Source organism: Sapajus apella, unplaced genomic scaffold, assembly GCF_009761245.1.
Source record: "Sapajus apella isolate SASKATOON/1434 unplaced genomic scaffold, GSC_monkey_1.0 scaffold6, whole genome shotgun sequence".
Classification (NCBI taxonomy): domain Eukaryota; kingdom Metazoa; phylum Chordata; class Mammalia; order Primates; family Cebidae; genus Sapajus; species Sapajus apella.
Window position 1 is genome coordinate 67,161,505 of NW_022436946.1, and position 16,350 is coordinate 67,177,854.

General features: G+C 34.9%; 1 long non-coding RNA gene across 1 annotated transcript in view; it reads left to right on the top strand.

Moving 5' to 3' along the window:
• The first annotated feature begins 1,112 nt into the window (after positions 1-1,112).
• Positions 1,113-16,350, top strand: part of LOC116549665 — a 38,568-nt gene continuing 23,330 nt past the window's right edge. Inside the window, exon 1 of the long non-coding RNA XR_004267989.1 lies at positions 1,113-8,234. This is a non-coding gene — a long non-coding RNA (uncharacterized LOC116549665). The remainder of the gene's footprint in view (positions 8,235-16,350) is intronic.

Below are 16,350 nucleotides of genomic sequence, written 5' to 3' on the forward strand. Positions count from 1 at the left end.
AGGAAACCCAGGATCTCAACACTGCATTTTTTCCCCTCCTGCACTGTTAACAAGCTATTAGTCAGCATTCAGAGCAAGTGTATGTTCTCAGGAACGTAGAGATGGGATGACGGCTCATTGTAATCTAACTGAAAAGTAATTTGTTTTGATTTCCCTTGACTCTAGTCTCCGCAGTCAATCTATACCATTTCTCATTCCAGCTTCTCTAAGTGCTAGAGAATGAATGTGCTTTGCATTCCTTTCAACCCACTCTATTTTCTCTGCAAATTACCCTGAACCACTTATTAATCTACTAGTTATACAGCAACCATACAAACACAGATGTCTAAGAATTGGAAGCATTGATTAAAAATATTTTTATGGCTTTTCATTTTATATTATACAGATGATAAAGGTGTTTTTTGGAAAAGAGAAACAACACCATTTAATATGGTTTGGTTCTGTGTCCCCCACCCAAATATTATCTCTAATTGTAATCCCCATAATCTCCATGTGTTGAGGGAGGGACCTGGTGAGAGGTCATTGGGTCATGGGGGTGGTTCCCCCATGCTATTCTCATAATAGTGAGTGAGTTTTCCTGAGATCTAATGGTTTTATAAGTATTTGACGGTTCCTCCTTCATGCGCTCACTCTTTCTCTTGACTCCTTGAAAGATGTGCCTGCTTCCGCTTCTCCCATGATTGTAAGTTTCTTGAGGCCTCTTCAGCCATGTGGAACTGTGAGTCAATTAAACCTCTTTGCTTCATAAATTATCCAGTCTTGGGTATTTCTTTATAGCAGTGTGAAAATAGACTAATACACCACCGTATAAAGACTCCTTGTTCTCAAGGCTTATTTTGATGGGGCATAGTGGTGCATACCTGTAATCCTAGTTAATCTGGAGGCTGAGGTGGAAGGACTGCTTGAACCCAGGTGTTTGAGGCTGTAGTGAGCTATAATTGCACTACTACACTCCAGCCTTGGTAACAGAATGAGACCCCATCTCTTAAAAATGCATAAATTAATATAAAAATTAGCTGGGTGTGGTGGTACATGCCTGTAGTCCTAGCTACTCTGGAGGCCGAGGTGGGAGGATTACTTAAGCCCAGAGTTCCAGGCTGCGATGCGTGTCAATGCATTCCAGCCTGAACAACATAGTGAGACCTCATCTCTAAAAAAGTAAAATAAAAGTAAACAAAAACTTATTTTGCATATAAAACCATAATCTTTAATGCTTGACAATCTTATATCTCTTCCCTTTTCACCTAGATTTATGCTGCTGCTGGCAACTCTTCATAGTATGAGATATCAAAAAAGGATATTTGGCATTAATCATTTTTAGTGGGGGCTTTATTAGTTTTTTAATTTATTTGTTACCATGTAGTAAGTTTTTTTGACATAACTGTCTTATAATCAGGATACATCCTACTACTCTTTTGTCAACCAACATAATATCAGAAAGCTTTAGTGCTAGAAGGGATGCTAGTAATTATAAAATCTACTTTCTCAAACTGTGTCTCACTGTTCTGGAGTCTCACTACCTCTACCTTCTTTCTGAAATAATTACAGGATGATTACATGCTTATATAAATTATGGAAACAGTGATTTAGGGTGAATTACAAAGGTTTCTTCTAAGTATCTATTTGGCTCATCCACATGTGACTCTCTAACAAGGAACACAAGATACAGCATTTCTTAAATTCACCATGTTAATAATCCCCTCAACCCAGCCGATCCCAGCCTGTCTTTCATATACCATCAGGTAGGACCACTGTGCTCCAGAATGTGCTTCTGGAAAATGTGTTTATTCAAATATCTCTTTTTGTAGATGATGAAACTAAGAAGCTCCAGAGAAACTAATTAGCTCCCACTGTGAGACCATGGACCATGCAAACTTGACTTTCATTGTTCACTTATACTCTGGCCTGTGGATAGCAGTTAGACTATGGTGGGCTCATTCTGTAGGCTGTAAAACTGTTGGTAATAGGAACTAATAGTCTATAAGATCAAGTGTTTTTGTTTTTTGCATTAAAAAACCCTCCGAATGCATTACAGAAGTTGAAATCAAAACAATTGAATCTGAAAAAGGTTGGCTATATTTGAAAGCAATTTGAAATAGAATATTTAGGGATTTGAGACTTTTAAGGATTTCTAAAATTATAATTTAAAATGAATAATGATTTTTGATAATGGAGTTTGACCCAGCTTCTTAGTTCAGAAAAGCATTTTATAATCACTGGCAAAAATAATGAGGTTTTGGTGTCTAGTATAAAATGTGATTTTGAAATATCAAGAGTTTAATACATTTAAATGTGTTAAATGATCTAGTTGAGATTATATTATGAAAAAACAAAGTGACAGTTGATTCCAGATCACATTAATGTAGTATTAATTATTGTTTTATTTTTATTTATGTAACAGTTCTTTTATCAGTATGGAAGAGTTCTTTTATCAGGGGAGTTAACTGATTTTTAAAGTCTAGTTTATTTTGAAGCCAATGAGCTATGCCATTGACAGCATGAAATAAATTTTGCTAAATAATTTGTTGTGGTATAGTGTAGTAAAGAAATGTAGGGAAAAAGGATAAGGCTAAATTGGGAAACTGCTTAACAACTGTTGTCTTTCCTCATGTAATCAGGTAAGAGGAATATCTGGTAATCTGAAGAGCTCTTAGCATCTGATCATAATGGCTTTTAGGGGTGCATAACACAGCATTAAGGAAATTTTCTTTTAGTCTAAGTGATAATTATGAAAAATCTGTAGGCAGATTTTTTTCCCTCTTCTATAGCTTCTTCTCCACTTCACCCTGTTCTTTCTTCCCTCCTCAGCATCCTTCAAGTGTAGTTTGCCAAATAATATCTGGGTGCCTGCTAAAGAGTGGAAGAAGCTGTAGTTATCTTTCCTCTCTTCTCTTTACTTAGCCATATAGTTAAATTACTGGTCATAATGACATTGTATATTTATATAGAATGTTTTAATTTCTATACTACTTTCACAGGCACTTTAATTCTTACAAAAATGCATCTGTTAGGCAGAGGTTATATTGCTAATCATCATTATACATGATGAAAATGAGGACTAGGGTAGTCAAATGGTTTGTCCAAGTTCACAGCTAAGGAATAGCATATTGGAATCAATGCCAGGTATACGTTTTATTTTAATAAAATGTAGAATTTATATTTTTTTCATTATAAAATGAATTCCTATTTACTATGAAATTTTTGAAAAAATAAAAAATAAGAAACAAAATCTTATATCCTCAACATTCACGGATAGTTATTTGGATTTTTCTGTTCACATTTTTAATATACATTGAGATTTTAAAAATATAATTTTGGTCAACTGCACAGATACTCATATCCTCTTTTTTTCTGGTTGATCTTTGCATGTAGCCATTTAAATGTGCTATTAGGTTGGCCCAAAAGCCATTACAGTTTGTGCCATTACATTTAAGGGCAAAAACAGCAATTACTTTTGCACCAACCTAATGCAATAAAATATTATTACTTGAATCTTCAAAATACAAAAATTAAACTTGCTAATTTTAACAAGAGAAGCAATATAAAAGTCAATAATTTACAATTTCTGGGACCCATGTTAACAGCCTGGATACATAGCCTGGTAGCATTTCAATTCAGCACATACAAATTAAATTCTGTTTTTTCCAATTTATATAGAAGCATGTATGATATATTATATATTTTAGCCCATATAAGTGAGAACTGAACATACATATTATCAGGCTGGGATTTTTTTGTGTACTATTTCTTCCTTTTAAAAATTGCTGTCTTTCTAGCTTTCTTTTCCCTTTCCTTCACATCACAAAGATATAAATAGGTGTGCGAGTAGTACCCACATTCATTAAAGAAATAAATGTTCTAAAGTAGAGGATGTAAAAAGTAAATTAGGATACTTTCAAAATGTTGAAAAGTTACTACAGCCTTTAAAGAAGTTTACGATAAGTGTGCTATACTATTGGAAAGCACCTATTTTTATATTAAATAGAAGAAAATGGGATCCAAACTTGTACACAGTGTTTAACCAAGTATGTAAAATATTCATAGAAATATATTGGGAAGGAGATACACCAACATATTGATGACAGTTTTTCCTAGGTGATGTTTTAAAAATTCAGTAAGTATTTATTATTTTAAGTAATCCCAACGATTTACAATAAAGAAAAACAAGTTTTGAGATAGAAATGGGGCCCTCACCTGCATATTTGCTCTTGATATTTTCCTAGACTTTCCTACTCAGTGAAATTTCTTTTCATTTAAATGACCCTCTCCCAGTCTATGTTAACAATTCCAATGTACAGCAGTATACATTTTCTCATATAGGTTCCGTAAAGTTTACTTTTCTCCTTTAGTCTTCTTAATCTATCTGTAGATTAAGAAGCCTGTGTTTTAGAAGATTGGCCTTTTAATCCTGTTTTTGATTAAATGGACTCTGTAGAATAAAATGCATACGAGGAAAAACATTTACTTTATATTCTAGATGAGTATATTTATGATATGTTACAGAGTAGCAATAATAAACATGTTGATCATTATTAGTTAGGTCTATGTTCATGAATCATTTGGGCAATTAAGAATACAACTATGGGACACTAAATTTAAAAAAAACACACATACATAAATTCTCTGAAATTTAAAAACTTTTCTTAAAATCTTTGTGGTTGTCAGTAAATTTCAAAACACTTTAGGAAAGCTTTTAGCAGCTCAAGAAATAAAAAATAGCATAAGGGATCCTTTGCTCAAGCCAGAACATTCTTTAAACACACAAAAATTGATGTTTGATACAGTTTATTTTTAATTTCTGTATTTCTCCACAATGAATATAGTATATTGAAAGCATTTTACATATCCTTTCTGTGAGATATGCATCTCTTTTGATGATAGTTTGTCACCAAGGCAACCAAACCTTTGCTTAATATCCTATACTTTAGTGAGATAAAATGCATGTCATTTTAAGCATAGCTTCTTTATTTAATTTTTATTTCTTCACTAGAGAAGGTTTGAGACTTTACTTTGAATGAAAATGGAACTGTTTATAAATCTACTTTTCATAAAACACACCTTTCTGAGTGTTTTGAGTGATGATTCTCAGAAATATCTGCATTTCAGATCTGAGGACCCATTCTTCTCTCCCTCTGCCTTCTAATCTTGACATGTAACAATTATAGTCGGATTTAGCTTTTGGTCTTCACTCATCAAAGCAAACTGAACTAATTCTATCCCATTTGAAACACTACTGAGTATAAATAAGTAAAACATTCAAATAGAAAATGAAAGTGAAGCTATTCACAGATCCAGCCTGTAGAGACAGGCTAAGCAGTCACCCTCAACCCCACTGGTTTCAATTTCTCTACATAGTATCAAAATTAACACTGATGCTTCTGAAGATTATGCCAGATATATGCAACTTCCAAAATCTCAACTCTTTCAGGATTCCATAGCCTTCTTTTTTCTTTGTATAGTGTTTTCATCTGTCAAGAGTAGTTGTTGTTTCTATTTGTTCATGAGACTGTGTATAATGGAGAGTGATTTTTCTAAGACATATTCAAAGCCTTCAGTATGAATGTACTTTCCTCAGGTGAAGTTGATTTGTTCTGTTTTACACCACTAACAATACAGTCTGTTGGCTGGTTGGCTCATTTATCGAAGAGAATATGTATATCTAAGAATGTGAGGAAGAAAGTGGTGGGAGCAGAGTTTTCATCAAATCTATTCTGTGGATCTGGAGAGAATCAAACACACAAGGCCTTGTTAACTTCTCTACGGGGAGTCAGCAGCTGTCAACCAGGGATCACTGTAAGAATTCTGTAGGATTCTCAAACTGGTATACAGTGAGATCTCATTTTAATTATTGTTTGTTTTCTGTTACCCCAAACTGAGTGGCTTTTAATAGCTTAAACACAGAATTTGTGAGCTGACCTTCAGGAGCTGTGAAAGTTGGAGAGGTTGGGAAGGGGATGATATGAGAGTAGACCCCATCCAACCTTCAACAATATGAGGGATATGAAGACAATCTCAAAGCAATGAGTGAGTGACAGCAGCATGAAGGAGGAGAGCCCACTGGGTTCCTAAAGTCTGTATCATGGTAAAAGAAGGATGAACCTGGGAAATGAACCTGAGCTCGAGACAGGCCGGCACTAACAATAGAAAGCCTCCGTGATTCTGGCATTCTCTCTCCGTGGCTCAGTTTCCCTAGGGTGTCTCTGTTCTTCTCAGATGCTTTCCTTCTTCATAAGATGTCCAGGATTTTCACAGCAGCTCTATTTTGACTTCATAAGATGTTAGGGTGAAGAAACTGAAGTCTCAGTTCTTCATATATAGTGAATCAGGATACACAGTGTTTATGAGCAGGGGTGACTTCTTTGAGCCCTTTTTTTCAACTATAAAGGGTAAATAATGTCTGCCTAGTATTGTCTATCAGAAATCAAATTTAATAACGCATGACAGGTACTTTGCATTTTAGCTGGTGTTACTTGTATTGCTATTTATCTATTCTGCCACATTTCTTGTATTCTTAGTTGGTTTGTAATATTGTTAAATACCAAGACCATGTCTTAAACCTCCTGTAGCTCTTGTGTCTAGTACTAAGCACTGTAGATTTTGGGACTCAGTAAATGTCTTTTTATGAATGCTGTGTGCCCTTGATCCTTGAAAAAAAATAGCTTAAAACTTATAAGAGCACTTACTGTGTGCTATATCCTAAGTGATTTATTTGTATTAAATCAGGTAATTTTAAAATTCTAAGAGAAGTTGATCATTGCCATTTTACAGACAAGGAAACAAAGACCCAGAGTTGAAGTAGTTTGACCATGTGATCCAACCAGGATTTCAACACAGGCAGTCTGACTCTAGAGACCACTCCTTGTATCACAATGCTCTATTGAAAAACACTTGTGATCCCTCACAGGATCAATAACTTCCCTCATTTAGGGAAAGAAGAGAAAATATTCATGTCTGTACAAAGTGGGCAAGTGGCCATCACTGCTTCTGAGACTGAGGTGATTTTTATATGTGTTTTATTCTAAGTACGAGAGAATGTTCTTCCTTTTCCAGGAAAGTATGAGAAGTAATCTCAGTGCAGAGAACAACTTCAGAAGCAAGAGGGTGGGTCAGATGCTGCTGCTCTAGCAGTTAACTCTTGTTCAAGAGTGCTCTTTTTGCTTCATGAAAAGTTCCGTGAAGAACCGTTCCTGCTCTATCCGACTAAATGATAAGAACAATTACAGCAATAACATAATCATACTGAAAACATGGATCCACCCATATGTCATCACTGTCCAACTAATGTGTTTTAAAATGGAGAGAGCTTACTGACATCATGTCACACATGAAGAGTTATTTGAAATGATGAATTTTCCCCAGAAGACAGTCAACTATGCTGGGCAGAAAGTGGTGGTGTAATGCAAATATCATATGCTGTAGGGACAAACAGACGTGTGTTCAAGCCTAGCTATGCTATATATTTACTACATGAATTTGGTCAAGTTGCTTAACTTCACTTAACCTTAGAAGATAATAATGAAAGATTCAGAGGATTATTATGAAGATCACATTTTGAATTACAAATGGTGTATACGAAAAACAAGAATTTTTCAGCTGCCCCCAAGTGAGCTCTGCTTGCTTTAGCACTGTGGCTACACCGGTTACCTAGATTCACCTGACGATTACACAATTACATATTTCCTTTTGGCTTCACAAACATGAGCTTAGATTTCTTTCAGTTTCTTAGAAAATTCGAATAGCAACAATAGTTTCTTGTCTTGGGCACTGAAACATAGAACCTTAGCTCCAGGTGCTTAAGAAGTCCACATACATGCTATTCTGTGAATCATCATATTTATGTTAAGCAGAGTAGAAAAATAAGATTATGTTGAGCAATGACTTCATAAGAAGTTGTTGGGTTCTATGCACATGCTACTCTGTGAATCATCATGATGATCTTATATGAAGCAGAATAGAAAAATATGATTATGTTGAGTCAATGGCATAATAAGTTGTTGGGTTCTATTGTGAATCTGAAATATGCCCCGTGTATTCTACATGCTGATGTTAATGTTAGGTAGATGGATTCATATGTAATCAATGAAGTTACAGCAGTTATTTGGCTTCTCCATATTGATATGTTCCACACAGCTGTGTGACAAACCATCCTGGTTTCCTGAGAACCAGGACTTTCAGTGCTAAGACCAGGAATGTCTTTCACATACTGAGACAAGTTAGTTACCCTACATACAGAGGTAAGTGGGATCTGTATTAAAATCAGTTGTACAAATTTATCTTCTGTTCATTAACCATTAGAATTTAAAACAAATACCTTTATTAAGTTGCTGCTAAATGAAGTGACTGCATTTTATTTTCAAATTAAATTCTTAGTCTTTATATTATATGGATCTTATATCAAGGCAGATATAAATTAACTCTCAGTTCACATTGAGAGTCAGAATAGATGCATCTTTTATATCTAAAAGGAAAATTATAGCTTTGAATGGTTTTATACCTGATCAGAAGATAATTTTTCAGACTTTATAATTGGATTGCTTTTCAGATTCGTCTGCATCCTGAAAATGGCCACATTTGCACATTAGTCTATAATATTATATTAATGTATGATTTTCAGCTAATCGCCTAAATTTTAGGAAAACCTATGTAAAAAAAGATATACCTTTTATAAAACTTCCATAATTATCAAAATTAAGAAGAATTAGAAAATCAGAAGGAGAATGAGATTCCCAGTACAAAAGTTATTTTGTCCCCCAGGAATGAATGGGTAGTATAATTCTTATTTTCTGATAAAAGGGCACAAAGACTCAGGGATTGATGCAAAATCTTTTTTTTTTTTTCAAGTGGGTCTTTGATGCCTCTAGTGTGCCTCTGCTATTCCTGATGAATTCAGGTCCAAATTATCATCTCCTAACCTTCATCATAGTACTTCTCTCTTCTGCTTACCCAAAAGAAACCAGTTTCTCAGGAGACAGCTCAATATTAGTTTACACTGGTATGTAATAATGTAGAACTTAAATAACTATCCATATGCCAGACAATTATATTTTAACATAATGAATATCTTAGCCTAAGAAACAAACTTCTAAGGTGCAGTTCCAGATACTAGGAATTCTAAGCAGTAGGAATGAAATGGTGAACTACACTGTTGTTAAGTTATTCTATATGATAATCATTTTCCTGAGTGAGAATCTAAGAGACATTGCTTGATCATGACTACAGATCTATGTCTGAGGCCAGATGTAACTTGTGACTCTTGACCAACTACTTACTAACTTTACTTTCTTAAGCATTGATTTGTAGCATGAGTGGTGGCTCATGCCTCTAATTCCAGCACTTTGGAAGGCTTGGGTAGGTGGACAGATCACCTGAGGTCAGACATTTGAGACCAGCCTGGCTAACATAGTGAAATCCTGTCTCTACAAAAATACAAAAATTAGTTGGGTGTGCTGGAGGAAGCCTGTAGTCCCAGCTACTCAGAAGGCTGAGGCAAGAGAATTGCTTGAACCTGAAAGGTAGAGGTTGCAGTGAACCCAGATTGATTGAGCCACTGCACTCTAGACTGGACAACAGAGCAAGACTCTGTCTTAAACAAACAAACAAAAAGGTTTGATTTGCAAGTATATGAAATACATTGCCACTTTGGATTCCTAGGGACCAGACTAATTTTTACACTTCATTTTTCCAAGTTGACTAAAAATGCACGTATCCATGGCTGAGACAAGAATCTGTAACTGATAAAGTAGAGAATAATGGCACCTAGGGATGTGTTGGTGCCAAGTTTTAGTTCTTACATGTTGCCATGAACCCCCAGGAGCTGTGTTGCAGCACTTGCTTTTTTCCTGCAGATGGAAGCACAGCTGTGTTTAGATAACAGATAGCAGTTCCTTATTTTTGGGAAGGTGGGCCCCTCAGTCATCTCTGGGGCATAATTCATGATCAAGATAGTCCAGTCATAGTAATTCTAGCCCTCTTTGTTCCTGATTGGCTTATGTGTGGCTATGACCCAGTTCTGGTCAATGAGACATAAAAAAGAAGTATTACAGGGATTTTTAAGACACATTTTCTTCTCAATTAAAAAAACAAAAGAATTAATGCCTCAAAGAAGGTTCTTTCCTTCCTGACTTGAATACTATTGTATAAGACTGTGATATTTGGAGTTTTGACAGATATCTTGAGATCATGAGGTAGCAATCTAAGGACAAAAATACAATGCTTTGAGGCTGATAGAGCAGATGATACTGTTGAATTTCTCTACCAAATGTAGAAAGACTTGTCTCTTGATGCCTTATTTTTTAAGGTGATTTAAGTTTTATTGTCTAACATCTAGCCAAATGTTCTGTAATTTGCAGCCAAAAGCACCCTTAAGTATAAATTCAAAATAATAAAATAACATTTTAATGTGACCTACAGTATTTTAAAATATTATGTAAAATAGTAATAAAAGCCTCATTCGAAAAGCTTATTATATTTATTTTTCTTTTTTTTTAAGATCGGATCTTATTGTTATTATTATTATACTTTAAATTCTGGGGTACATGTGCAGAATGTGCAGGTTTGTTACATAGGTATACACGTGCCATGGTGGCTTGCTGCATCCATCACCCCGTTGTTTACATTAGGTATTTCTTCTAATGCTGTACCTCCCATAGTCCTCCACCCACCAACAGGCCCTGGTGTATGATGTTCCCCTCCCTGTGTCCATGTGTTCTCATTGTTCACCACCCAGTTATGAGTGAGAACGTGCAGTGTTTGGTTTTCTGTTCTTGTGTGAGTTTGCCGAGGATGATGATTTCCAGTTTCATCCATGTCCCTGAAAAAGACATGAACTCATTCTTTTTTGTGGCTGCATAATATTCCATAGTGTATATGTGCCACATTTTCTTTATCCAGTCTATCATTGATGGGCATTTGGGTTGCTTCCAAGTCTTTGCTATTGTGAACAGTGCCGCAATAAACATATGTGTGCATATGTCTCTATAATAGAATGAATAATAGAATGATTTATAATCCTTTGGTACATACCCAGTAATGGGATTGCTGGGTCAAATGGTATTTCTATTTCTAGATCCTTGAGAAATCGCTACACTGTCTTCCACAATGTTTGAACTAATTTACACTCTCACCAACAGTGCAAAAGTATTCCTATTTCTCCACAACCTCTCCAGCATCTATTGTCTCCTGATTTTTTAGTGATCGCCATTCTAACTGGCATGAGATGTTATCTCAGTGTGGTTTTGATTTGCATTTCTCTAATGACCAGTGATGTGGAACTTTTTAAATATGTTTGTTGGCTGCATAAATACCCTCTTTTGAGAAGTTTCTGTTCATAGCCTCACCCAATTTTTGATGGGGTTGTTTTTTTCTTGTAAATTTGTTTAAGTTCTTTGTAGATTCTGGATATTAGCCCTTTGTCAGATGGTAGATCGCAAATTTTTTCCCCATTCTCTTGGTTGCTGTTTCACTCTAATGATAGTTCCTTTTGCTGTACATAAGCTCTTTAGTTTAATTAGATCCTATTTGTCAATTCTGGCTTTTGCTGCCATTACTTTTGGTGTTTTAGTCATGAAGTCCTTGCCCATTCCTATGTCCTGAATAGTATTTCCTAGGTTTTCTTCTAGGGTTTTTATAGTGTTAGGTCTTATGTTTAAATCTTTAATTCTATAACTTACATTTATGGATAAACAGTGTAACTAATATAAAAACATAGATTCATGATAAATCTCTTGGTCTTCTTTTCCAACATAATTGCTCCCCTGAAGTGTTCCCTGTAGACAAGTACTGGAATTACCACAGATGAGAGAATATGGTTAACTTGTGTTTTGGATATTTCAGATATATCACAGTTTAAATTGGGTAATTTGGAATGTGCACAGCCACATGAATTCATGTCTTATCACATGAATTAGTTAACATCTTCATCTATCCACTTTTCTCCACACAAACACAGCAATTTATCTGCTGGTCTTTTCTTCTTTCCCATGTTCATGGTTTTTGTTTTTCTGCGGCTTTGGTTTTGTCTTTGGTATTGTCTCTAGCTTTCCTCATTGACTACGTGTCCTTGACATTCTAGATTTAGCTTTGATTCCAGCCTTGTCCTTTCTCTTGATTTCACTTCCGCATCATCTACTTCTGTTTCATGTATGAAGCCATTTTTTGATTTGGTCACCAAAGCGACCATCTGTCTTCCAAACAAACCCAGTGAATTAGGAACTCCCAATAACTGCAGTTCCAGTGTGAGTTAGTTTGTTTCATCATTGCTGAAGTACCTATATTTTTGGTGCCCTTCAGCTCCTGACAAGTGGATGTGTAGTAGAAAACAAGTTTTCTCTTCTTTCACAAGAGTGCCATTGGTCAAAAACCCAAGAGTTTTAGAATAATACTGTACTAGAGATTGTTTCATATATATTTCCATATTTTACATAATCTTAGTAATGAAAATATTTGCAGGCTAAAATAATGTAGCACTTTGAAATTAAAGACACATTCATGTGTATGTTCATTGCAGCACTATTCACAATAGCAAAGACATGGAATCAACTTGAATGCCCATTGGTGATAGACTAGATAAAGAAAATATGATACATATAGACAAGGAATACTACATCACCATAACAAAGAATGAGATCATGTCCTTTGCAAAAATGGAGCTAGAGGCTGTTATCCTTAGCAAAGCACAGGAACAGAAAACCAAATACCACATATTCTCACTTATAAGTGGGTGCTAAATGATGAGAACACATGGACACATAGAAGAGAACAACACACACTGGGGCCTTTTTTGAGGAGGAGAAGGATCAAGAAAAACAACTAATGAGTACTAGGCTTAATACCTGGGTGATAAAATAATTGGTACAACAAACCCCCCTGATATAAGTTTACTTATGTAGCAAACCTACACTTGTACTCATGAACTTTAAAGTAAAAAAAAAAAAAGTTTCTATTTATATTCTAAATTTCTAAAACTTCAACTATCCATGACTACTAATAAGGTTGAATCATTTATTTTGGCCAAATTAGTGAACTCTGGTTGGCTTAATTGCTAGAAATCAGGTTTCTTCTAAATGTGTTATCCAGCAATTTTTGAGATTTCTCATGAAGCAGCATTTTAGAAATTTTATATTTCAACCATTGTGAGGAACTGCAGTTATGTGATATGAAATAGTGATTTTTTTCTCTTTACTCTAATTTATAAGCAGTAAAATTCACTTTTTGTTGTTCAATTCTGTGAATTTTGATGAATTCATAGTTGTTTAACCACCACCACCAACTAGAAACAAAACTGCTGTTCTGATATTTCATAAAGAAATACCTAAAGTAAAGCTTTGACTGGGAAGTGAGGGGTGGGGTAGGCAAGCCTTCAGAAACAGGATGTGTATGAAATACATTCCTACCCCTTGCTTCCATTACAGGTTCTGAGCTTGTCTTTGCTCAGTGCCAATAAACTCTTTGTTGCATGAATCATTATAGTTACCTGCTAGCTTTTAAGAAACCAACATTATAGAAATAGTATGGAAAACTGCAGGAGAAAGAAGATTTACTAAATAATAAGTGGAGAAAGAGCATGATATAGAGCCGTGTCACTGGAAAAAGTTAAAATAAAAATCACTCTATATTTGTCACTGTGTGAAAAGTATTGATAAATCCTTCTAGAGAAAATAAGGAAGTATGGGGAATTGTCACATATGCTAATGTCTTGAAGTGGACCTCTAATGAATGGCAATATCATGAGAAAAAGAAATTATTCTCCAAAATATCAAGAAACAAAACTTTTTTTTCCTACTTTAACAAAGAGTACCTCAGAGAGAATCTTTTATGTCTTCCCTCCTTTCCTCCCCTCACCTGCCCCAACCCCCTGTTGAATGAATGAAGAGCCACTTGGTATTTCAAGGAATACATGGAAATGATTTAGCAATCAGGTGAGACTAATTTAACTAGAGATTAGTGCAATGGCAAAATTTTCCCTTTACGACTATAGTGAATTTGCCTTTATGCACAAAGTGGTTGTTCACTAATGAAACAGACATTACTATGTAAACATGGAGAGATTAGAAAGTAGCATATGTTACAATAAAAAAAAAGATGTTTAGGAGATTTCTCCAAATCTATCTCAACTTCAGAAGCTATGAAGTAAAATGGAATATTAATCAGTAATCAAAAGAAATGAACTATCAAACCATGGAAAGCCATGGAGGGACTTTAAATGCACCTTGCTAAATGAAAGAAGCCAACTAAAAAAGGCCACATGCTCTCTGATTCCACCTATATGACATTCTGGAAAATGCAAACAATAAAAAGAGTAAGGAGATTGGCAGTTGTCAGGGACTGGGGTCAGGAGGGAAGGATAAGTAGAAGAATAGAGGACTTTAGGGGAATGAAACTATTCTGCATGGTGCTTTACCGGTGGATATGTGTCATTTTACATTTGTCAAATCTCATAGAATATACAACACCTAATATAAACTATAATAACATGTCAAATATTTGTTCATCAATTGTAATAAATGTACTACATTAATGTAAGACGTAAATCATGTGGAGAACTGCTTGGAGGTGGAGAGAATATAGCAATGCTACTTTCTGCTTATTTTCCTGCAAACCTAAAACTGCTCTCAAAAATAAGGTCTATTTGTTAAAATAATTGTAATAATCTTTGCTATAAAAATGTGCTGGGAAAAAGCAGAATTATTCAAATGCATAGGTCTGTATACACCATGGAATACTATGCAGCCATAAAAAAGAATGAGTTCATGTCCCTTGTGGGAACATGGATGAAGCTGGAAACCATCATCCTCAGCAAACTAACACAGGAACAGAAAACCAAACACCACATGTTCTCACTCATAAGTGTGAGCTGAACAATAAGAGCACATGTACACACGGAGGGGAACATTACATACCCGGTCCTGTTGTGGGGGTAGGAGGAAAGGGGAGGGAGAACATTAGGAAATACCTAACGCATGCAGAGCTTGAAACCTAGATGACAGGTTGATAGGTGCAGGAAACCACCATGACACATGTCTATCTACATAACAAGCCTGCACATTCAGCGCATGTATCCCAGAACTTAAAGTAAAAAATTTTTAATCTATTTTTATCATCCATCTTTTATAATTTACTTCTAACATTCATTTCTTTGGTTGGTCTAAAATTTTGTTGTCATTCTTGTCATGCTGAGTTAGAACCTAATTAGAATTTTCCTAAATATCCGATTTTCCCAGTACCATTAAAAATTATTTATCCTTTACTGATTGTTTTATGATATTTACTTTATGATAAGTTATGTATAAACCAGGGCTTCTCATAGCTTTTGCAGGTATTCTCTTTATCTCTGTTTTGCATTTTTAGTAGTATCAACTTATCCATCGTTGTAGCTTTAAGTTACATAGCATTTTACAGGGCAAGTCTTACCCTCTTTGTTCATTTCCACATGAACATTATTCTTCTTTTTAAAAATTTTCTTTGATATTCTTATTTGATCATTCAAATGGATATCTTTAAAAATATTTTTTCAAGTTGTTTTATTCAAAATTCTTTTGAGATTTTTATTGAACTTTTGTTGTTGTTAAAATGATTTTGGATGTTGATATCTGTACAATATTTCTTCTTCTCAGCTGTTATTTTAAAATTGACTTGATAACTTAAGAATATAATAGGAAAAACATAATTGTTTCCTTAGTCATATTTATTATTATTGTATTCAAAGTATATTTATTGAATGTCTGTTATTTGTCATTTACTGTTTTAGCTACTAGAGATACAAATGTGGATAAGAGAATTGTGTTTCTGCCTTATAGAATTGCATTCAAATTGGAGAGAATAATAATAAATATGTAAATTAATATATAACTTCAGATAGTGGTGAGTGCTATGGAGAAAAATAAACTAGAGTAGGAGGCTAGGTAGTCTAGGAAGTGAGTGAGGGTGAGTGTTATTTTATAAAGAATTGCTGAAGAAGTCCTCTCTGAGGAACTAATATCTGAGCACACGGAGCTAGTGAAGGGCATTGGAGGATCTGGAAGAAACATTTTCCAGGCAGAGAGGTTGGCAAATGCAAGGTTTATTAGTCAGAGAAACAGAACCATTAGGATATACATAGATATATAAAAAGAGATTTATTATTGGAGTTGGCTCACACAATTATGGAGGCTGAGAATCTCATGATTTGCCATCTGTAGGATGAAGAGACAGCAAAGCTGGTAGTGTCATTCAGTCTAAGTCTGAAGGACTGAGAATCAGGAGCACCAGTATCTGAGGTCAAGAGAAGATGGATATCCCAAATCAAACAGAGCAAATTTGTCCTTCCTCTGACCTTTTGTCCTCTTCAGGCCCTCAATGGCTTGGATGATTCCC